General features: G+C 34.7%; 2 long non-coding RNA genes across 2 annotated transcripts; both read right to left on the minus strand.

Annotated features, from left to right (window-relative positions):
- Window positions 1-21,325: 21,325 nt before the first annotated feature.
- LOC133783765 (uncharacterized) lies at window positions 21,326-21,876 on the minus strand. The gene is made up of 3 exons (XR_009870948.1): window positions 21,835-21,876; window positions 21,526-21,597; window positions 21,326-21,433 (listed from the first exon to the last, which is right to left on the minus strand). It is a non-coding gene; the product is annotated as an uncharacterized LOC133783765 (long non-coding RNA).
- Window positions 21,877-24,855: 2,979 nt separating this feature from the next.
- Window positions 24,856-25,335, minus strand: LOC133783766 (uncharacterized). Its single transcript, XR_009870949.1, has 3 exons — window positions 25,292-25,335; window positions 25,118-25,180; window positions 24,856-24,952 (listed from the first exon to the last, which is right to left on the minus strand). It is a non-coding gene; the product is annotated as an uncharacterized LOC133783766 (long non-coding RNA).
- Between the last annotated feature and the right edge of the window lie 209 nt (window positions 25,336-25,544).

The raw sequence follows: 25,544 nt of genomic DNA on the forward strand, positions 1-25,544 counted from the left end.
ATAATTTTTTGATTATATTAATAATTTTATTTTCGATATATTAATATTAATTAATAAATTTCGATTTCAATATATTAATAATTATTTAATTTTTAGTAATATTATTTAATTAAAAATAAAATTAAAATTAAAATTTTATAAATTAATAAAAAAAAATTACAACTATTAATATTTATTGTCTCCACCAAACATGAAAATATAAAAGTAGTTTAGTAAAATAAATGTCTAATAAGTTAAACTTTAAATAAATAAATAAAAAGTTCTACAAATGTGTACTGTCCGCCTCATCATCCCCGCCCCCGTCAGCATCACCGTCCTCGTCCGAATCCTGTTCTGGTAAGTCAACAGTAAAACCAGGAGCCATTTCACCAACCTGCTTCAACAAAGCACTGAGCATGAGATCTTGACGCCGTTGACGACTCTCAAGTTTAGTATTATGCTTTTTTAGGTTATGATTTTCTAGCATAATGTCCTCAGTTCGCTACAAAATGCTGTCCACTTCAGGCGACAATTGCCCGGACATTTGAGAAGTTGACGAAGATGCTGCCCTCTTTGCGCCAATTGCCTTCAACCTAGGCAACCCCCCAAACCTTTTCTTATAACACGAGCGCCAATTAAATTAAAAAACCTACAAATTAAACACATATATAACCAGAATATTCCCAGATCATACAAAACATATATATACATTAACAAATATTTAACCACAAAAAAACATATACCAAAACTGATTTTTTTATTAATACAAAAAAATTATTAAATACATATTTACAAACATATCACATTTAATATAAAACAATTTAAAAATATAAACATACATTATTAATCTTAATTTTTTTTAAGTTCATACTTTAACTAATATATATATATCACAAAATACAATATAATAAATATTAACAAGCAAAAATAAACAAATACATATAAAGCATTCAAATAAAAAAATACATATTCAAATATGTTTTTTTTATTTTACAAAAAAAAATTAATAAATACAAAAAATATATATTATAAAAATATCTTAAAAATAGTTGTTATTAAGAGAAACAAATAAATATAAAGCATATAAATATACATACATATATATACATATATATAAACATATATATATAAAAATATATAAACATATATAAATATATATACATATATATAAACATATATATATAAACTGATATATACATATATATATATAAACATATATAAATATATACATAAACTAACTTTTTGAGTTGTTCCACTGAGAAATTGGAGCTGTAACACCTATTTATAGAGAGAGAATAACAAGAAAAAAATACAATTACAAAACGAAATATAGAGAAAAAAATCTAAAAATGTTAAAAAATTTCTCATTTGATTTACTAATCTTGAGAGAGAAGCTTCACTATATGAGCTGAGCCACGGTGGGATTATGGCTCACGTGGTGGTCGGTTCCATTAACACAGAGGAGAGAGAGAAGCTTTTTTCTGAAAAAAAAAACTGAAATGGGGAAGAAGGGCTCACAGCAGGTCTAATATCGCTATGACTTTTGCTGGCGCGTTTCGTTGCGCCGACAAAAGTCTAAATGCGCCGGCAAAAGTATTTAATAAACCCTAGCACAAAACGGTATCGTTTTACTTAGTCTGACTCTTGCCGGCGCAATTTTAGACTTTTGCCGGTGCAACGAAACGCGTCGGCAAAGGTCTACCCACCTACTTTTTCGAAAACGTGCACAAATTAAAAATACACGTTTGACTTTTGTCGGCGTGGTAGGTGAAATGCGCCGGAAAAATTCTATGGTATTTTTTAAAAAAAACTGATGGTACTTTTGCCGGCGCAATTCGGGGTTGCGCCGGCAAAAGACCATCAGTTTTTTAAAAAAAAATCTTTGCCGGTGCAACCCCGAATTGCGCCGGTGAAAGTTGTTTTTGCCGATGCAATTCCAAATTGTGCTAACAAAAATCTTGTTTCTTGTAGTGTGAGGAGAATGGAATCGAGTTAGGATCTCCTAATGATATTTGTCTTATTCCTAGAAATGGAGGCGAAGGTTTCCTATTCTTTGGAAAATAGATGGACTTTGTTAACCCTACTTTTATGTCATTCAGGTTAAGAAAAACCGATTGTTTTAGTATTGAACGGTCAAGATGAGTGTGTGATGATGACGATGGACGGCCATGGTAGATGATGATGATGATCTGCTTTGCCATTAGGAAGTCTTATGTTGTTATTTATTATTATGCTTTCCACATTAATCGAGTGTTCTCCATTCGTCTCTTGACATTCGCTACTCCAAGAAAAGTACTGCAAAATTTAGTACAATGATAACACTACATATTACATAAAAAGACAATTTTTTCTGATCACAACAGGTGCCTTTACTCCTTTCCATTTTGTTTCTTAGTAAAGGCTTATTGAATAGTAAAATACACCAACATAAAATAACATTAACATATTCTTAACATTGGTGGTACCCATGGCAGTAACTATTGGATAAATACATTTTCACTGGTTCTGAACCTTTTTGTGTCTGTTCTTTGGGAAGAATATTATCATCTTGGTTGGCTTTTGCTAATTTTACAACACCATCTTCTTTCTAATTATCTGTATAGAATAAAAAAAAAATTCACTTGGTTCGGAAGCTTCTTGTGTTTGTTCTTCAGGACGAACATCACCACCTTGGTAAACTGTAGCCACACCTAAGTTTTTAGGCGTGATTTTTGCTAATTTTGCAACGCCATCTTATATTTCCAAAATATGTATACAAAAACATATGTTCACTTGGTTCAGAAGCTTCTTATGTTTGTGTTTGTTCGTTAGGACGAACATCAACACCCATATCCAATTTTTTGACAAAAGATTCGCCCACTGGATTTTTTCTTGCTTCAGTAGTACTCATAAAGTCCTGCATCCAAAGAAAAAAAAGGATATTAGATGAGAGTTATTTTTAGGTAGTTATATAAATAAAATTTAAATGGATTTAAATTAGAAGATAATATTGTATAGAAATTTACATCCAAAACCGATTTATACAAACAAAAAAAATTTACTTTTTTTTTACGGTTCTTGTCAAAACATTTTTTTTTTTACTTTAAATTTTTACATTTTAGCGGTGTTAGTATATGTGAGGTATATGTACAGTATATGTAAGGTATATATTTTAAATTATCTTCTACGATAAAATTAACTACTTCAAAATTAAATAAAAATTATTTAGAGAAATAAATAAAGATAAGAAGTAGCAGGAATTAAGCTAGGGAGAAAATGAATGAATGAATGTACATACCAGCTGAAGTAGTCCAATGAGAGCTAAGATAGCAGCCTGAGATGTCATAATGTTTGTTTTGTGTACCCAAAATCTTATTTGTTTTTGTTGTGTTGTGTTGTGTGGAGAGATATATGAAATATGTCACACTATTTAAAGGAACACAAAGTAATAGGCCTATATATATATATAATACTATATATTATTTATTTATTTTTAAAATAATTATTGCAACATTATTATTAGCTACCCATTATTGTAATTTTAATTATATATATTGATGTATTTTTTGTTGGAACATAATATTATATATAAAATAGAGGCAACAATAATTGTTGGGTTGATTAATCTTAATAATATGGTTATTTTCCATAAATATATAGTAGGTATATGTAAAGATTGGACTTTGGGTACGTTAGCATAATTGATTTAGTTGTTTATTTTTTCTTTATGTACCAAATTATTATTATTTTTTGCGTTGGTTGATCAAAGTTTGTTTAGGTTAATTTGGCACTAGACATATAATATGATAAAGTCAAATTAAAGATGACATATGAGAAAGCCAATACAAAATTGACACAAAATATAGAAAAGAAGGAACATAGATACAAGCCCTGGTCTAATAGAGCAACTAAGTTCTCGAAGGATCTCGACGCAGTGCGATCCTATTATAGTGCCAGAAAAGGCATCAAACCACCCAAAGGTGACAGGCTGCATGTTGTCTAAGTCAAGAAGAAACTACTGCAAAGGAAGACACACCTCCATCACCGATCTCTGTCTCACCCACCAACTGAGAGAGCAACAACCCACATGACCATCTCTCTCAGCCACGAGACAACCAGAAACATGCCGAAGCCTGTGACCGCCTCCTTGCTAAGAGAATTGAAGAAAACTTAAAAAGGACCTTGGTGGCAAGAGAGTTTAAAAACCCCAATTAAGACTCGAATTGTCATTTCTAGTTAAGTTTTAAAAATGCATTATTTTTCTATTGACGGAAAACAAAACCATTGTTTATTGTCCCCATGTAGACATGTGGGGAGTTAAATAATATAGCATAATTGGCCACACATTTAAATTACACATCATGGTTGAGATTACTTATAAATATCCATGGTTGAGATTACTTACGTATTATGGTGTGTAATTTGAGTGTGTAATTTTAGAGTGCATGTATCATTACTCTTTTATTTATTAGTTTAATGATTTAGAGATTTGTGTTATTTTTTTATATTATTATCATTATATTCTACTTTTAAATAAACTACACAAATATAAGTTTCAATATATAAAGACATTAAATATATAAATCTGAAAACTACACAAACCATACATGTACTCTCATCTAATATCGAAATAATACCATAAATAAATATAGATAAGAACATGCTCAAGAATGAAAAGGACTGCTATATGTTGTATAATTTTTGGGTTTCTATGTTTAATTTATGCTATATGTTAAAACTTATCATAGAGGTGTAGAAAGTTTGCATATGGTTGAGAATTATATATCCTAGTAAGAATATAGATTGCTTTAGTAAACATGCTATCACAAGGAGAGGAAGAATAATAAAATTTGTATTGATGATATAATAGAGTAGATTAATAATGAAATTAAATACTCTAGGTTTTTCATCCATTGTGTTATTTGTTATTTGTCTCTTTTAATTTTCAATTGTTAATTTACTTATTTTGTTATTTAAATTTTTTTTTTTGAAATCTAATTTTTAGTATCTGAATTGAAATAGAAATTAATCGTTGGTAATTGATATACAATCTCTGTGGGATGATACTTATATTTATTAACTGTATTACTTGTTTCTGATTGCGTATACTTGCGCATTGAAATCTCACAACGACTCCTTAGGGTTCGGGGGTTGAGCAATTGGTAGTCTAATGGTTGTTTTCCTTTCTTATAGTTTTTGTGTTTTTTCTATTACAAGATATGGATTTTGGTTTATTTTAATATTTTAATAATGATGTTTATTAGTTATCACTCATCGTGTCACTGTCTTTTTGATAGGGTTAGTGACTTTTGTGGAAGTAGTATATTTTGTTGTGTTGGGTTAGTAATGCCTCACAATGTTTGGTACATATAGCTATTAGTTAGATCTCTTTCAAATATGGACCCAAGGTTTGTTTTCAATTGGTTATTAACCATTTGTTTCGAAAAGCTTTCAACGTATAATTTGGTAATTAATGGAATTTTTTGGATTGTTGCTTTATTTTTAATAATGATGTTTGGATTGATTATAGGTCTTTAGCACAATATTTTTAATAACACAAGTCCCGATCTAATAGAGCAACTAAGCTGTCGAAGGAGCTCGATTGTGACGCCCCACGTCACTATGGCTGCTTTCTGGAATGACGACTGGCCCTACAAACCAAGACAAGTCTTTCCAGCGTGCTTTGTCCTCACTCGCACACTTCCTGGGAAAACTTCCCAGGAGGTCACCCATCCCTAGATTACTCCAGGCCAAGCACGCTTAACCATGGAGTTCTCAAGTGATGGGCTACCGAAAAGAAGATGCACCTTCCTGATATAGGTAGTACCCATCAATCCATTTAAGCCCTCTTCAACTGTGCAGTCTCATACCTACACAGTCTTAGAATCATTACACTTGACCTTCCCCAGGCGGTGTGGGATTGCACAGCTTACCCGGTCTTTCCCCTTATGGATCACGGGATTCTGACTGTCACAATCACCCCCCCTTACGGGCCCGACGTCCCCGTCAGCCACACTTCCGGCTAGGTCAAGGCTCTGATACCATTATGTGACGCCCCACGTCACTATGGACATGAGATATCCTTACGGTGAGGACCGAGACCCCAGGCTTTGGTAAGGCTTCTGGGGCGGCATGGCCGTGTTTGCTTAGTCTAATGGTTGACCTGTTTATCTATGGACTATCTGATATGATTAACTGTATAATTTGCATATGCTATGAACTGCATGAGTTTTCTTGCTGGGCTTCGGCTCACGGGTGCTCTGTGTTGCAGGTAAGGGCATAGATTGAGTCAACCAACCATGAGTACAGAGAGCGTGAAGCGACGCGTACATGTTTGGCCTGCCCGACTGCTTTGGTTGGGGGTTTATTCGAGAAATGGGTGTAACAATCTATGATTTTTATAATTAATCAACTGTAAACTTATTTAAGATGTAAACAGTTTTCAAACCTTATTTTGGGATCCCAAATGGTTAAGACTAGAAGTTTTCAATGAAACGACGCATTTTCAAAGATTACAGCCTTAACTTTTTATTAGTCACACTTTTGTTTTAAAAACCTTGGTTAGCGAGTTCATTGCACACTGTTTTGTCTTAAAACTCACTTGGTAACGGCTCTAAGGGTGTAGGGCGTTACAACTTGGTATCAGAGCGAGCCAAGGTTTATTGGTTATGGAGATCGACCGAACATGTACGCTCGCTGTCAGTGACAAGCTCGACTCAGGGTTGGTTGGTATGATTGATTGACATGTCTGAACGTATGTTTGAATGCCCTGTTTGCCTGCTTATTTATATGGAGCATGAGGAACGAGATGACATATGCTTGAGATACTGTTGGGGCTGGGCCCTTGACTATTGCATGTTGAGATTAATGCGTGCTGAATGATATTATTATGCATGTGGATGAATATAGGGATAATGGTTCACATATTGAGTTTACGTGGTCAATTGTTTAAATTGAATTCGTATGTAATATCCGTTTATTTGCTTGTATGAAGCATGTTGAGACCTGGGTACACTTGGTGATGTTAAAATATGGTAGCTAAATGTATATCATTGTGGATTTGGCCTATATATGCTTTGTGTGTGCATGATAACTGTGGTTATTTGGATCTAGTTGTGGATTGGTTCAGAGTGTGAACCACTGGGCTGGGGAGTTTGGTCAGTAGTGGCAGGTGAACTCAATTTGTTGATTCCTAGAATGGTTAAGTGGATCTGACATTGTGTTGAAGGGGGATTCTAGATATAAGTTGGAGTTGAGATCTCCAGTTATCCCTCAAAGCAGCAGCAGAGGGTCACTAGTGTGTGAGTAAGCTGTGGAGTTTGTTAGTTGAGATGGGATAGAAGAACAACGGATATTTCTAGGGAAATAACTGATTTCGATGTTTTAACAGTAAGGTTACCAGTGTTGGCTTACTGTGAGGGTATGGACAGAAAAGGGTATTAAATGAAAGGCTTAAAGGGTGTTATCCTCGGGTTTTGAGGGGAGTTCGGGCTGTCAAGGAATTTATCAATAGATGGACAGAGTTAATTCCACCCTTGGTTAAGAGGATGAGAGATCCTGATTAGAGGGTTGTGTTAAATGTTGAGGCAAAGAGATGCCTGGAAATGGTACTCGGGCTAAGGTACTGGCTTAATGGGCTGGAAAGAACTCTGATGGTGAATTGATGGAAGAGGTTACAAAGACATGGTTTGAACTGTGGAGACTGGTGGGCTTATAAGCTTGGTTTGGAGTGATAGGGTAACAACAGTGTAAATCAATGGGTTTGGTGAATTGGGTAATTCATTTTGGAAATTGATACTGACGGATGTAATTGGAAATGATGGCGACCCATTTAAGGATTGAACTCTGGAATAGTTCAAGGTATTTGGGCCGCTCTGATGTAAGAACTTATCGTCTGTATGTGGATGGCGGGGAGGGCCATGTTGTTCGAAGAACTGAGGAATGATGCATAGAGCATAAGTGACAGAACTGCAATGGCAGTGCTTCCTTTGATGGAGTTAGTAAAGATAGATTCGTGATAATCAAGTTAAAAGAACCCCGGATAGTTCTATGGCTTCTGGTTTTGCCAGAAAGGGGGAAAAGTCTGATTGATAAGATGGTACTTTTATTGAAAGAATGCAGCAAGGACAGATTCTCAATTTTTGAGGTAAAAGGACCCCAGACAGTGCTTGGGCACCTAATTTGAGATTGGAAAGAAGCCTGATTGAAAAGGCAGTTATCAAGATGGTGACAAGAACCAAGGAGGTTATTTGGTATGCACATGAGGGAGAGGATGCCACCTGAGAGGAGGTCAGGTGAGGGCATGACTTCTACATAGAATGACTCGATATGTTGGGATGGATTTCCCATGGTGAGGGAACAGAAAATTAGAATGCCTCGCTACATTCGAAGTTCAAAGCTGATTCCTTGAGGATGAGTATTTAACTGACTGGTTTATGCTTTGGTCATGTAACGAACTGGAAGAACTCGGTGTTGAGAATGTTCCGAGAGGGAGATGGACATAGAGAGGTTGCCTCAAAGGTGCTATTCGAGAGGCTGATAATAGTAATACCTATTGAGAGGGAATTAGAAACTTCTGGCAGAAGAATTGGGATGCAAGTGATCAAGAAGTTCATAGTGATAACAACAGAAATTGTCTCATGGGAGTCTCAGCATGAGTCACAGTGAGAAGGTTAATCGGTTAAGGGATAACCATGGATTGTAAAGGATATCATGAGGAATATGTAAATGAGACTGAGTGGAAACTGGGCTGACCAGTGGAAAAGATTATGTAGGTATGTAAAGAAAGATTTGGGGGTACTTCAAAGTCGGACTACAAATAGGATTGGTATCAAGAACTTTGTAAGAGACGGTATTGGCTGCAAGAAAGTCTACTGAAACAATCAAAGGAATTTGACCCTGGAGTAGCCAGAGCGTTATACTGCAGGGATTGTTAGCATTGTCAGTAAGGAATAAAAGTTTGAGGTTGGTAACGAAGATTTTAGAATGGTTCAAGCTACAGTAGCACAGGTAAGTTCTTTAGGCAGAGAATGCATGAACGGTATGGGCAAGTCCCCTTCAAACTCACGAGCAAGGTATGTGGATTACTCCCAGACGGAAATGGTGACCAAATGATTATGCTGAAGACGTTTGTACCCAGAAGGCTGAGTCACAGGTAAGGTTCTACGGAAAATCAGTTTGGGTTTCGTTAGGAGTACTCAGAGTAAAGCTACAAGAAGAAAGAACATGTAAGGAGAATTGATCAAAAGTCGCAAAGAAGCTAATGATGAATATCTGAAGAATGGAAAGCATAACAGGATTGGTAAGCGCGTCACCTATTGCATAGGTATCTCCGGGGACAACTACATCAGAGATGAGGAGAACAGTAAAACTTGAGGTTAGACAGACTGAGTGGTGTCAAATCAGAAAGAAATTCAGAAGACAAGGTAAGAATTGATTGGTGTCTGGTGATGCTGGAATATGTGCGTGTTATGGTTAAGTATAGAGTGATGGCATAAAGGACCTGATCTATGATAAGGATATAGAAATGGGGGAGTGTATCACGATTAGGCACGCCCAGGAAATAAATTGGCGCGAGGATGGATTGAACCTTGCGGGAGGTGAAAGAATGAACATGGTTGATATACTTGGAGCGTTAAGTTGACAGTTATGCATATCATAAGGTGCTTGAGTGTTGGGTATTAGTAAGAAAGATAATGTTGAGACCCAGATGTGGTGAAAAGTAACAGACGGATGATCAGTGTTTGAAATCCTCGATTGAGCGAGGGGAGATATAATTGGAGGCGAAACTCCTAACTGTGAGGCATGTGTCAGTCAGGGAATAACGCCATAGATTGTAATGGAGTGAGCAAGGCAACGACTTAGGTTGGCATAACATTAGTAGGTATGATTAGCTAGTGAGTGTCACTGAGCTATGGAATCCAAAGAGTGGACTGTGGTTGAAGCAGGGAAGGACCTTGCCATGGTGGTACAAGTCAGTCCTACCCTGACTGTAAGCATCCCATGTGCTAAGTGGTACTTCCGGCCCCACTGCCGTTCTCGGCCTTTCGCCGTTCTCGGCTCCATTTCCGTTCTCGGCCTTGCCGCTCTCGGCCTTATCCGTTCATTGCACTATAATCGCACATATAATACATTTCCAAATAATCATTCACGCATATAATATTTCACTTAAGGTTATACATTAGCACATAATACAATCTAGGGCCATGCCCTGCAATAACACTATGGGCCCATGCCCTATTCTCGGGTGCTACAGTTTTCTTACCTGTATTCCGAGCTTCCTGATGCACTAAAGCCGCGAGCACGGTCCTCTAACCCGAGCTTCACAAAGACCTAGTCACAACACGTACAAAACATCCTTTAATACTAATCAATTCAAAAATCACTTCCCGAAACCAATTCCACACTCTCGAAACTCCCAAATTCCTAAAACAAATCATTGGAAACATCCCCCGAGCCCCCGGGACAAATGCCCAAAATTGCAAAATTTCCCATCCTGAAAAAGGCATAGCGCCGCGACGCTACCCGCAAGGGCCGCGGCGGCCAGCGAAGTCAGAAAGTTCCCCTGACTGTAAACAGCCTCGCGCCGCGGCGCCCAAGAACAGGGCTGCGGCGCTCCTTCGCGAACCCAGAATTCTGGGTTTTTCCCCGCGTTTTCCCCGAGTTAACACCACTCCAAATCATCCTAAGCAGGTACCCATGTCCCAAAATCAACTCAAAACCCCACATAAACCATCTTACAACTCAGAAACATCATCAAAGAAACCCAAACACACAATCAAATCCCCAATTCACCCATTGGCCACACATCAACTTTCAATCTTCATACTAACATTCTAGGAGAAAAATCAAGCTTAGAAACTTAACAAAGAAGTGATAAATCCTTACCTCAGAAAGTCTTGGCTTATGATCAAGTTTAATTGCTTCCCACCCCTTGATCCTCCTCCTAGATTCCTCAAGTTTCAGCTCCCTTCTTCTCTTCTTCCTCTCATTGCCCTAGCTTTCCCTCTAGCTTTTCCTCTCTTCCATTTCTATCAAAACCAACATATATGCCAATGCCTAAACCGTGCACCCTATAATCCCAGCTGAAAATTGTCTAAACCCTCGGCCAAATGACCATGTTACCCCTCCAAATAATCCTTTCTTAAGTAAGCCATCAAGGGCACTCTAGTCTTTTCACTTATATTTCAATTCTACCATTTTCCAACTAAACTTGTTACCCACAGCAATAACTAATGGTTACCCAGGTTACTCAATCACCAATAACCATTACCCACTAAGTCTCAATTTAACCATAACAATTCCCAAGGTACCCCTAGGCTCCTCCCGAGCCGAGTATGAAATCCCGTTGTGACTTTTGAGTAAACTAGCTCTCTAGGGCCGTCTCAGGACGTGCATCACAATAATAACACCACACTCACGTGGTACAAATCATATAATACAATTAGCACATATATGCCCTCAGCGGGCTAAAATTACCAATTTACCCCTATCATGCAAACGGGGTCCACATGCATATTTATTTCACCTAACATGCATACTAACCACCTAGTCATGCATCTCGAATGTTCAATTAGTCATATAACATGCTTTAAATCATAATCACGCATTTACTTATCAAAATCACACATAAATCTCATTATGCCCTTCAGGCACACTAATCAAGGCTCTTAAGCCTTATTAGTGATTTTGGGTCGTTACATCGATGCAACGCGATCCTATTAATTAGTGCCAGCAAAGGCAACAAACCACCCAAAGGTAACATGCCACATGTCACTTAAGTATAGAAGAAACTGTTGCAAAGGAAGACACACCTCCATCACCGATCCATGTCTCACCCACCAACCAGAAGAGCCCAACAACCCACAAGACCACCTCTCTCGGCCAGGAGACATCCAGCCACATGCCGAAGACTGTGATGACCTCCTGACCAAGAGAAGTGAAGAAAACTTAAAGGGGACCTTGGCAGCAAGAGAGTTTTAGAGAGAAATCCCTACTTAAGGCTCAAATTGTCATTTCGAGTTATTCTTTAAAAATGCATTATTTTTCTATTGATCATTGTCACGTGTATACGTATGGGGAGTTAAATAATATAGCATAATTGACCACACATATAATTATATATACATTATTTTATATATTTATGTATTTTAATTGATATTAAATGTATAAATTGATTCAAAACAATTAATTAATTTTATAAAATTATCATTCCCCACCTTCTTAAACATATATCAAATTTAATTACTATATTTTTCTCTTTAACATTATTGTATAATTTATTTTATAATGATAAATTGTAAATACAAATCACACTACTATTATTGTGTTGTTTTATAAAGTAATCATTTTTTAAATTTCGAATCAAAATTATTTTTTCAGTTCTCGTACAGCATGCAAGACAGTATATACGACTTTTTGCGAGAAAATTTGGACGTAATAAATAAAGATATATGATTGATGTATTTTTTGTTGGGTATTATTTATATGTTGAAAAAACTCTATTCTTACTATAGTAGTACCTATATCTTATTTTCTTATTTCACTCTTTATTTTTATTTTTTTTACTTGAAAAACACCATATATATAAAATGCAAACCACAAAACAAAGTTCCCAACTTTTTTCTCAATTTTGACTGTCTTTTGGTGGTGTATATATATTTTCTCTAAGTGTGCACAACTTATTTTCTCAGTTGAACTAAAATCATAAACAATTCACAAAGTAACAATTCAGAACATGCAAAATAAAAGCAAATTCAATTTTAATTAAACAAAAAATTTGATTTAAAAAATACTAATAATTATGGTGTCTAGGTGGATCAAGAAGAAGAATAATAATAAAAAAAAAGTTTTTCTAGACATCCCTTTCATTTTGGGTGGGGAGTTCATTACTCAACATGAGATTAGAGCCAACTACTACATCCCTATAGATATGATTAGTTTTGTTTTTTCAAGGAGAAAAGAAGATATAATATATATTGTATGATTAGAGCCATTACGTACTCTATTTTTTGTTGTGTTGAGCATAAGGTCGATACTGTGCGTGCATAGATTTGCAGCATAATAAAGTAATAAACAAATATATGATTGGTGTGTTAGTGGTTGGTACTTAATATATTTATATACATATAAAACAGAGACTACAAGACATATTGGGTTCATTAATATATATACATACATAGTTGGTAGTGAGGTAGGCAGGTATTTATTGAGATTGGGCTGTGTTTAAAATGATCCAAATTTAAAATGATCCCATGGGAAATAATAAAAGAGTAATGATATGTGCAGTCAAATATTACACACAGTAACATGTCACTATTTTTTAAAACAGTATGTCATAATTTTAATAAACGTGATTGACTAGGCTGAATTGCTACATCACTATGTGTAATATTTGAGTGTATATTTTGAATGCACATATCATTACTCTAATAAAAAATATAACAAGACTATCTAAATTAACTATATATATTAACATATAAGACAATAAGCATATTTGCATAAAATTTAGTACAATGATAACACCACATATTACTTAAAAAGACAAATTTTTCTTATCACAACAGGTGCCTGTACTCATTTCCATTTTTTTTCTTAGTAAAGGCTTATTGAATAGTAAAATCCACCAACATAAAATATCATTAACATATTCTTAACATTGGTGGTACCCATGGCAGTAACTATTGGATAAACACATTTTCACTTGGCTCCGAACTTTTTTGTATCTGTTATTTAGGACGAATATTATCATCTTGGTTGGCTTTTGCTAATTTTGCAACACTATCTTCTTTTCCATAGATGAATATTGTATTTTCACTTGCTAATTTTGCAACACCATCTTCTTTTCCATAGATGAATATTGGGTGAAAAATGTATTTTCACTTGCTAATTTATTTGCAACGCCATCTTCTCTTCCATAGATGAATATTGGATTTTCACTTGCTAATTTTGCAACCCCATCTTCGTTTCCATAGATGAATATTGGATTTTCACTTGGTAATTTTGTAACGCCATCTTCTTTTCCATAGATGAATATTGGATTTTCACTTGGTAATTTTGCAACGCCATCTTCTTTTCCATAGATGAATATTGGATTTTCACTTGCTAATTTTGGAACGCCATCTTCTTTTCCATAGATGAATATTGGATTTTCACTTGCTAGTTTTGCAACGCCATCTTCTTTTCCATAGATGAATATTGGATTTTCACTTGGTAGTTTTGCAACGCCATCTTCTTTTCCATAGATGAATATTGGATTTTCACTTGGTAATTTTGCAACGCCATCTTCTTTTCCATAGATGAATATTGGATTTTCACTTGGTAATTTTGCAACGCCATCTTCTTTTCCATAGATGAATATTGGATTTTCACTTGGTAATTTTGTAACGCCATCTTCTTTTCCATAGATGAATATTGGATTTTCACTTGCTAATTTTGCAACGCCATCTTCTTTTCCATAGATGAATATTGGATTTTCACTTTGTTCAGAAGCTTCTTGTTTTTTAGGACGAACATCAACACCAATATCCAATTTTTTGACAAAGGATTCGCCCATTGGATTTTTTCTTGCTTCAGTAGTAGTACTCATAAAGTACTGCATCCAAAGAAAAAAAAAAGATATTAGATGAGAGTTATGAGGAGGTAGTTGTATAAATAAAATTTAAATGGATTTAAATTTGAAGATAATATCATATAGAAATTTACATCCAAAACCGATTTATACAAACAAAAAAAAATTACATTTTAGCGGTGCTAGTATATGTGAGGTATATGTTTTTGAAATCATCTTAATTTTTTTTTTATGATTGTGAAAAAGCACAATTGGCAAAAAGCATGTAATTATTTAGGATGAAATTTTTTAGGCATGCGATTCTTAGTTTTTTTTTTTATTTACTCATTTTTTTAATCTAAATATTATGTTAATGCTCTAAAGAAAATATTATAGTATTAAGTTGGAGTGATTTCTATACACTAATTGGGAACATCATTTTATTCATAAATATATTTTAACATTGTATATATTATGTTAAACCCCCACAAAAAAGTATTGCTGAAATAAGAGTAATAAATACTTCAACTTATATATAAATTAATAAGTTTTGATCAAGTACGTACATAAAAATGAATAACACATAAACATTGATAATAATGTATTAATTATTCTACGATAAAATTAACTACTTCAAAATTAAATAAAAATTATTTAGAGAAATAAATAAAGATAAGAAGTTGTAGGGAGAAAATGAATGAATGAATGAATATACATACCAGCTGAAGTAGTCCAAAGAGAGCTAAGAGAATAGCAGCCTGAGATTTCATAATGTTTGTTTTGTGTACCCAAAATCTTATATGTTTTTCTTGTGTTGTGTTGTGTGGAGAGATATATGAAACATGTCACACTATTTATAGGAACACAAAGTAATAGGCCTATATATATTATTTGTTTATTTATTTTAAAAATAATTATTGCAACATTATTAGCTACCCATAATATTATTGTAATTTTGCTTGGAGAATTAGAAGATATATGCTTTAAAATATCTATATTATATATGCTAAATTTACAAACTATTGGAAATATATGCTTAAATATTTAATTCATAATTCTTCTCCGAGTACCACCTCCCCTCATCATATTACTGACTTCTTTTTTAATATTTTATTGATTCAAAATCTAATCTAGACTCAACGAATTTTTTTACTTAAACACTAATTTTTAAGTTTGATCAAATACTTTTATAATTGGTTTTTTTGTTATTGTTTGCCTTTTCTTTTTTTTTTTAATGCAAAATTTTAAAAAATTAATTTCAATGCAAAATTGACGGCTGAATCAAAACTTAATTTTGAAAATCAAATCGATGCAATTCATTATATTAAAAATGTTTATTTATTATATTATATATATGTTTTAAAAATTATAAGCCATGTTTTTATTTAATTTTTTAATATATTTATGTCTTTTTTTATATATATAATATTATTTATTTATTTAAAATTTATATATCAATGATATAAATTTAATAAAAATAATTAATAAATTTTATAAATAAAATTAAACATAGATTGTACGTTGCTTTGAATCTAGTATAAATAAATAAAATTTTTTACCAACAATAATAATAATAATATAACTGTAATTACTTGTATTGAACGATAGGGGCAAAACCTAACTTATTGATTTGATATGACCCGGTTGGAGATATTTCTATAAAATAAAAATGTATTTATTATATAGGCCGCTGGTGAGATTGAATTCTAAGATTTTCTTTTAACATTATTATTATTATTATTATTATTATTATTTGTGTATTTATATATACTCGGTGAAATTAACTTGTTTGTTTAGTTTTATTTTAAAAATGTATTAATTTATTTTCATCATTTTTTTAATTATTATATAAATTTTAAATAAATAAATAACTTCAATATTAAAGAAGATATTTAATATAATGTATATCATATACATATTAAAAAAAATTAAATCAAAACATTGTCTATAGTTTTATCCTAATTACTTATATGAATATATATTCTAATAAAGTTGATAGAAAAAATAATTTGTTAAACTCAGAATTCATTACATACACATTTTTAATATATAAATATTTAAGTGATTTTATAAGCACTTGAGATTGTATGATACTCAATACTATTTGAGATTGTATTTTATAAGTGGTTAAATTTAATAATTTCTCGATCCAATTTTAAATTCAACCTCTAAGAACCATATAATATGTTGACGCTGTTTTTTGTCAACTTAAAACGTAGAGCAATTAAACAATATGAACTATGGTGCGAATGAATAGTATAGTGGAACAATAAGGTTTTTACGTGGTTCAGCAGTTAAATCTACCTAGTCCACGAGTCTATGTTATCAAGACTTGGAGTTTTCTGGAAATCCTTCAGAGATGAATTACCCAGAGTATTCTCTCAAGATATCAGGTGATCGGTCCCCTACAAGTGTTCATGACCTCTCCATTTATAGAGAGGTTACAGAGTTCATTCCCACATATTTCGGGAAGATACTCTGCATATAAATTCAAGTAATTACATTAAATGCTGTAACTCCTATATACAAGGAAACGTCCCCTGAAGACCCGGAAACAGATAACAAACTTGTTAATATCCCTTTAATGTTGGGATGTTACAACAATAAATACATTTAAACATACAACATGCTTTATATCAGATGACTCATCGAACCTCCGAGGTCAGCAACCAACATCGTGTCAGTCAAGGTTTACAAACATGTTACGAACTGGCTATCTTATTCCAAGACCTGCTCAGAGCAGATAAATACCATCGAGGCTGTCACATTTCGAGCTTGCACTCTTTAAGCTCGGACTACTCGATCTGAAGGCACTTGTTAACGGATGTATCCCGATACTATGCCCTTTCGAGCCTAGAAAGAATCTCGAGGCTACATGTCGTCGAGATTACTTCGGAGGTTTTACAATTGGACCATAACACATGTATTTCATATATCTTTAGCTCATACTTGACGAGTCCAGCTTTCGAGGTCATAATCTCTGGTCTCAAAATCTGGATGTAACAGTTTGCCCCCTCAAAAGTATTAGTTCGAATCCTATGAGAAGGAAACTTTTGAACTACTTCCATTGGGAACCGTACCATCAAATATACTCGAGTGTGGACACACGTCGAATGGGTATTGATCACTCAAAGTACTTGAGTACCTTGGAAACCTGCCCACGTCTATCCGCTTGCCATTCTTTATGGTACCATCATATCATTTTTCCTTGACCGTCGGATCAGATACAAAATCTGGCCAACGGCTCAGATCAGCTCGGCCTTTGACATTCCCAGGGGCCTATAAATACATCCCCATCGTCTTCCCCACATCACTTTCGCCTTGTGTTTTCAGAGGAAAAAGAAGAAAAACCAGAATTTGAATTTTCCCCAGTTCTTGCATGTTCTCCAAACCAAGAAAACAAAACAATGTTGGCTTGTTCGACTTCGTGGGATCTTCTTTGCAACCACTCCTTCGGTCTTCAATTTCTCAGTACCCGCCAGCTACATTGTGTAAGTATATGTTCTTAACCCCTTATATCTGTGTTCATACTTTATCTTTTCATGCACGTTTATGCTTCTGTTGCACCTTGGGCACTAGTTTATCACTAGGATACTGTTGGTCCATTCATTAGTTTAACGCACTAGAATGTTTTGGCTGATAAATATTAGATTTATGTTCTAGCATTATTGGTTCCAAACCCAGTTCACGCGTAAAAGACCAAAATATGGTTCTTTCCACTACAAGAAAAAATGCTTTTAATAACACCGAAAATGTGTTATCAAAACATACGATAACACTTTCTGATGTGTTAAGACCGACTATGTTATCGTAGGTCAGGGTACTTTACATAACACTTTATCAGAACAGATGTGTTATTGTATTGTCAACGATAACACAATTTCTGTGTTATTTTAATATATAGATAAGTGTTGAATTATGTTATTTATAGTCGATTATATAACACTTTTTTTGTGTTATACTACACTTTAGTATAACACTTTTTTTGTGTTATACTACACTTTAGTATAACACATTATTTGTGTTATACTACACTTTAGTATAACACATGCGTTATATTAGATTGGAGAAACTGTAACGCCCTGGTTACCCCAGAACAGTTACGGTGAACAGTGAACCGGAAATTTGACTCGCTATTCGAGTCCTTTGGTTAAAAACGTGATCTAGGTACTATTATCAGGTTAAGGTGAAAAACCAATAAAAAGGAAAGGGTACATTTCATTAAGTAAATAAACTGCTCATGAGCCTTTCAAAATGTTTACAAGTAGTTCGTAATACAAAAGAGTCACTACTGTCTCAAATTTACAATCCCCGCCGGCCTAAGCGGCAAAAGTAGGGTAAACCCCTAGTCCCTCTGAAAACACCTTGACCGTGGCGGTCAAGATGCCCTGTATATACACAACATCGCCCAAGCTCTCCACTCAGGGTTGGTTAAGCTTCTCCTTTCCTTTACCTGCACCACATAGCACCCATGAGCCAAGGCCCAGCAAGAAAACACAATAAGGCATGATATAATATCAACAACGATCATAATAACCATTCAGGACTATCAGTCCAGCAAATAGGTGACAATAGCCAAAAGTCACAATAACGAGCATCGCTCCCTCTAGCCATGTGATGACAGGGTCACCAGGGCTTAACTGATAAGTGATTCTCTCATAGGTTGATCAGGACAGGTGTATGGTGATTAGTCACCAACATAACCTTCCTCACGACTCTAGAGTCGAAACTATGGACAACGTCCCTTAGCCATGTGACAAACAGTCACCGGGGTCATATACCTTGGCTATGTTCATCTGGTCGTAGACCAGGCCAGCGCTTATAAGTTCTTCGACCTTAGGGTCGGTCTAACATTAATGCCATAGAGCCATTCAATGCGTGATTCTCGACTTTAGAGTCGGTCCCTGACTAGTCAGTGTCTTAAACAAGTAATCAGCGTACAACAGCATTTAATATGCAATCCACGTCCACATATACTAACCAACATGCTCCAATATCAAACCATGCATGTCATATACCTATACAGGGTGCAACTATATTCATACACCGTTTTCTTACCTCTGGTTCGAGTGAGAATTATAATATGAACGACCCCTGAGAATGATCAACCTTTAAAGTCCTTGACGGTCACCTGGTCATAACCAAATTATAGAATTTATCAATAAAAATGATAACTGAGGGTTCCCAAACCAAATCCCAGCCCCCCGAGACATCAAATACCACCCAACCGGGTACTAAGTCCAACCCTGAGGCCTATGGTTTGAATCCCCATGCTAAAAAACATATTTTAACAAAATTGGCCTTAAGGGCCGCGGCACTCCTCTGCTGCGCCGCGGCGCGCCCTCAAACAGAGAGGGTGCTCCCTTTGCCAGACGCCAAGGGCCGCGGCACAACCCTGCTGCGTCGCGGCGCCCAGCCCAGTTCAGCAACATGCCCACGCACGAACCAGTTTTTCCCCTGTGCGATTTCCTCTCAAACCAGTCCTTCAAACCTTCATAAAACCCCTTCCTAACCTACAATTAAACCCCCAAATAACACCCTTAACTCACCCTCATCAAATCCCAATCAAACTAACACTAAAACCCCCTTTGATTCTCACTTCCCACATCAAAAACATAAGCTGAAAACCAAAAGTGAAACAGAGCACCAGCTTTGATAAATGGCCAAAACTCACCTTGAGACTAGCTTTAAACCTCCCACACAAGCTAAAACAAGTGCTCCAACGCAGCCTTTCAATTTCCCTTGGTTGAATCGCCACCAAGAACTCAAAACCCTCAAAGGAGAAGTGAAGAAGATGATGTACGGGAAAGGAAGAAGCAAATCCCTGTTTTTGTTCTGTTTATTCTACCACCTTCTACAGCCACATAAGTCTCATATATCCTCCCAAAAAGACCAAAATACCCTTGTGTCATCTTAAGCCTCTAAAGCCACCTCAAGGGAAAAATTGGTACTTTCCGCCTATCCCGTTAATTATAATTAACACTTCCCAATTCCCGCTAATCTCAAAATCCTCAAACACCAATAATTCATATCCCGTTACCCTAAAATCCATGGTAACACTATAGTCATTAGTAACACCCCGAGACTCACCCCGAGCCCCGAGCTCAAACCTGTTATGACCAAACCGATAAATCCCGTTCAACGATCGTCTCATGTCGGAATACTCGAACCAATCCACATTATAATGTGGTCTCACAATATATCATTAACGCACATACAAATATACAATTATACCCTCAACGGGCCAGATTACCAAAACACCCCTGTAAACAAATGTGGACCCACATGCATGCATTTAACATCATATTATAATATAATTCTCATAAACATGCATAAACACATTTAATGGCATAATTAAACAGTTATGGCCCTCCCGGCCTACTAACCCAGCCATTAACCATATTAGGGAATCCGGGGCATTACAGAAACATAATCTTTTTTTACTTTCACAAAACTAGGAAAACAAATATGAAAGTTGAAGCCAAATAAAGTAACATAAATAGATTTTTATTAATACCTCAAATGTAATTACAATATTTAGTCTACTAGTCTAGGCTTAAGAAATCATATTACAACATAATTTATGCCCAATTCAGATTCCTTTATACTAAATACAAAACAAGAAATGTATACAAAAATTAGTGAAATACATTCTTCCATTCTAAAGGCCTCAACTACAAATGTTGTCAAGAATTGCTCCAAAGAAATCATCTCAGTATACCTGCACATTGTAAAAAAAAAAGTCCTTTTATTATTAAGAACATAAGACTTAAGCTAGTTTCCACCTGTAAGCATATCAATAAGTGTGTACCACTCTACCTCAACATCTTCGGGTGTTTCAGCAGATTTAGAGGATTTTGTCTGTGCAGGTGCATCACTCTTCTTACTCACACCCCCTTTAGCAGAAGCCCCTTTTTTGTTGGTAGGCTGATAGAAAATATCGTCAATCACAAAATATCAAGATCAAAATAACTTCAACAACATATGAACAAAAATAATTAACAGTGTCAAGAACTCACAGCTGCTTGAACAGGCCTCTTCCCACTAAGCATGCTTGCTGCTGACTTTTTAACAAATGAAGCATCTGATGCCTGCATACATTAAAGACGTAAATAATTATCCTTTCTCGTTGGAGGTCTCAAGGATCATTCTTAACAAACAAAAAAATACACGCCAGTAGGTGGCAAAATCATTTTTATTGACCAAATAACTTTCTAATCCAGAAGAATATTAACTAAAATCGTGTAACATAGCAACATTACATGCAACCTCTCAACATAGCATTGTTCTTTAACTTCCATAAATCCATTATATAAGAAATAACTCACCTCATGAGAGGATGCGGTTGCACCAGAAGCTTGGACTGCTGCTCACACAACAATAAGTATGCACACAAGGTTATAAGAACTCACAAGAATGTTGAACAAATTAGTGATATAAGAACTGATGCTATAAAGATAATACAAACCTAAGCTTGTATTGGTGGATGTGCCACCTTCAGAACCTAAAATCATTTCAGAAAGCTTCTTTCTTCTAACATCATCAAGTTTCTCAAGTGACCGCTCCAAGGGTCTCATACCAACCAACTAAATAAAATGGGAAAAGAAGAAATAAATCCATACCATCAATAATCAAAATTCAGAATTAAGCAGCAAAAGCACAAAATTGATAAATAAATAAAACGATAACTTAGCTATCGCTGCCAAAGCTGAAAAGGCTGCATCCCTCACATCTGGAGTCCCATCATTGAGGCACTGTGAAAAAGTAAGAAACCATGAATTAGTGCTCTAAACTCATCAAAACCAGTACTGAAGCTGTCTTCTAAAATAAATGGGAATTAGCAATGTTTAGCACATTTTACTCAACTGATTGTTCAAAAATATGAAATATATTACAACTACAAACATAAATGCACTTACCTCCATAAGGATAGGCACATAGTCCTTGTGCACCTTTAAAATAACAACCTTGTTACTTGTTTCAATACAGAATGTTACCCAGTTAAGAGTTGATGATCGTACAAGAGGAACTTTTTATTTTTTACAGCAGTCTTAATATCTGCAATAGACAACATCCATTACAGTTTGGGAAAAATCAAAATTACCACCTATCAAAGTGATTACAAACACTCAAATGCAAAGAATTTATGTCATCTAACCTCTAATAAAAAAAAAACTTAAACCAAAAACATAGTAAGGAATCCTATGACAATACTATATTTTGAATTAAAGAACTACAGCGTAGGATAAATATATACTTGCCTTCCACAATGTCAGCTAGACTTAAGCACCCAGCTATATGCATTGCCTGAAGACTTTGATTTAGTGCCTCAGTAGAGGCAGGTTTTTTCTCTTTCAATTTTTCCTTTATAAAAATAAAATAAGAGAGAGAGAGAGAGAGAGATAAATCAAAGGAGTTAGATAAATGCAATAAAACAATATCCCTTCTTCAATCTTTATTAAATTATTTCTAAGAAAAATCTGAGATAAACCAGATTAAAATATATATTAAAAGTAAAATTGAATAAAAAAATAACTTTATATACAAATCAAAGCTACGATCAACATCATTTGAACTTCTAAAAAAGAATCTACTCGTATGACTAAGTGCACTTTTATTAATAAGAAAAATGAAAGTACAAGTCAAAATCCAAAAAAAAAAATACCACCATGCTCAATTGTAAGTAACTGGCAAAAAGTAAACGAGCACTTGAACAGCTTGGTTACATTCAAACAGTCTGTTTGCATTTTAAGTTGATATAATATTATTTTTTTAGCTAGCAAAAAATAAACATACCAGCAAAACTGGCAATAGGAAGCGTGAACTTGCAGAGAAATTAGTTCTTAAACCCCGAGCAAGATTGCCAATAGCTTGAATTTCCTCGACTGCTATAGCGATATTAACATCTATTATGAGCTGTACAGAAAAAGAATTAAATGATTTTTATTCATCAACTCAAAAAGCAAGTATAAACTTATAACAAAAGGAAGAATATAAAGCATGAAGTTAAAACTTAATGGAGCTGATTGAACACTTAACTATGAAATATTAAAAAGATCCTTGGCAATAGATAGAGGTATAAACGATGCAAATGAAATACCCAAACATAAAAAGACAATGTACCTTTTTTAGTGTCCGACAGATTTCTGAGAAATCACCGGGTGCTATTCTTTTTGTTGAAGCAAGCTTGGTTAGCTCTACAACAGCCTCTTTCCGTTCTAATGCAATATGGATTAGCGCTAGACTTGAACGCTGAAAATGGAGACAGCTAACCTCATTTTGGCATGTTGAAGTTAATATGTTAGATACTGATACAAGGCAGTACCAATAAACTGGAGCAACTGTATCCAAGGCTTTTTTACTTGCCTGAGAAACAAAAACAGGGCAGTACTCATATATTTCAGTTGAGGAAACAAAACTAAGTAGACTAGCAAAAACAGAGGACAAATACAATTTTAAATTAGCAGGGCTTATAGAAAAAGTTTTATTGTTATATTAGCACTGCTTTTAAGACTTCCATTGAATGAGATGTTACTTACACTGCCATTTATCATAACATGAAGTTTCTGCCTTGTGCTAGAAGTTCTAAATTGTCCCAGTTCCAACCCAGTTCATATATCTATTCATACAACAGAAGAATCCTTTAGAAATTATCCTGTCTAAATCAAATTATGACACAATTAGTAAAGCAAAATTCTAGTTATGTTGCTCACAATCAAGAGATGTGATGAAAATTTTAGGTAAAATTACCCTTTCAATGATCTCACTACCCAATATTACAACCTTTCCAATAACAGTTTTACACAGATGGATAAGAAAGGAAGAAACATAGCTGCTTTTTATATTTTTATAAAGCAAACCTTTTTTTTTACTTGGCAAACTTGGAAATATCTTAAGAGTAATTAATTTAAAAAAAAAATGGACCTTGCAACACTGTCACAGATCAATGGGACACAGTTTTGGGCAAAAAAGAAGCATAGCACTAAGGAATGCAACGGCTACATTACAGGGCTATTTTCTATTCTTATAAGAAAGGAGAGGACCAAAATACTAGTTACAAAGACCCGTTACCAATTAGAAATAATATGAGCATCCTATGCCAACATAAGTGCTAAAGTCCAAAGATAAGGAAATTAAGAACCTCATTTCTGAAAGCCTGGCCAATTTGAGCAGCAGCAAAAGGAAGCTTGTTCCCATTGTAATAGTACAAGTCTTTGAAGTTAACAAATATGCCCTGTGCAGTTTCTGGCCGCATGAACCTTCAGCAGAGGAGATTTAATTACATATCATTACTGACCAAACAGGAGTCTTAATAAAAAAGAATCGCTAAGAAAGAAACAGTACCTCACTTGCCGCTGCCTTGAAACGAACATATATAAAAGATGCCTCTACACCCTCAGCAAGAGATGCCTTGCTGCTACTATTGCTCCGGATTGCTGACTGAACCTGATGAAGAAACAATAACCATATAGAACCAGAATGTTTTCTATTTTAGGTAATAAACAGAGCACTTGATTTAAGACCAAAAGGAGACAGAAACAGAGGTCTACCAACCCAACAAAACAACACAAAACAATGGAGCGCATTAATTCAACCCCTACATTATTTTACCTGAGAAGACGCACTTTTGAGTACAGAAAGTACATGAGAGCAAATCATACCCAATGCTCGAGACTGTCATAACAAAAAAATTACTCAATTATTGGAAATGGAAACAAATTTTAGTGGAAGAATGTGCAAAATGTAACGTTATCTAATCAGCTATGTGCATAAATTTGTTTCTACCTGCAGTTGTCGAAATTTGAGTAAGTAAACGTCGGATTCAGCATACTGTAGATTGTTTTCTACATACCTAATATAAAGTAGATAATGTTTAAGGTCATCAAGTTGATTGAGAAAATAAATGTCTCAACAAAATATGCTAGTAATTCCCTAAATCAACATATAAATTAATGGTACGACACAAGTAATATTTAATGAATGCAAGTTAGAACCGAATAAAGAAAAAATAAAATAAAGGGATGACAAGATAGTGTTT

Source organism: Humulus lupulus, chromosome 6 (genome assembly GCF_963169125.1).
Source record: "Humulus lupulus chromosome 6, drHumLupu1.1, whole genome shotgun sequence".
NCBI classification, from domain to species: Eukaryota; Viridiplantae; Streptophyta; class Magnoliopsida; order Rosales; family Cannabaceae; genus Humulus; species Humulus lupulus.